A 641-nucleotide genomic window follows, 5' to 3' on the forward strand; every position below is an offset into this window, starting at 1 on the left:
AGCCGGGGCGGCGCGAAAACTGCGTCAGCCGGGGCGAGCCCGGGTGCGGCACCACCGGGAAAACTGTGGCAAACAGACATGGCGATCGAGTGAGTGGGCCGCCAGCCAGGCTCAGCCAAAAAGTGCCAAGTCCGAACTGCGTCAGCCGGGGCGGCGCAAAAAACCGCGTCTGCCGGGGCGGCGCGAAAACCGCGTCTGCCGGGGCGGCGCGAAAACTGCGTCAGCCGGGGCGAAAGAAAAAAAAAACGCGTCTGCCGGGGCGGCAAAAAACCGCGTCTGCCGGGGCGGCACGAAACCGCGTCAGCCGGGGCGGCGCGAAAACCGCGTCTGCCGGGGCGGCACGAAACCGCGTCAGCCGGGGCGAGCCCGGGTGCGGCACCACCGGGAAAACTGTGGCAAACAGACATGGCGATCGAGTGAGTGGGCCGCCAGCCAGGCACAGCCGAAAAGTGCTAAGTCCGAACTGCGTCAGCCGGGGCGGCAAAAACCGCGTCAGCCGGGGCGGCGCAAAAACCGCGTCTGCCGGGGCGAATGCAAAAAAAACAAAGAAAAAAGCCCGCGCTTAATCAAAAGAAAACAAAGAAAAAAGCTTGCGCTTAATCAAAAGAAAACAAACAAAAAAAGTTCGCGCTTAAGCCTGG

Source organism: Rhipicephalus microplus, unplaced genomic scaffold (genome assembly GCF_043290135.1).
Source record: "Rhipicephalus microplus isolate Deutch F79 unplaced genomic scaffold, USDA_Rmic scaffold_731, whole genome shotgun sequence".
Taxonomy (NCBI): domain Eukaryota; kingdom Metazoa; phylum Arthropoda; class Arachnida; order Ixodida; family Ixodidae; genus Rhipicephalus; species Rhipicephalus microplus.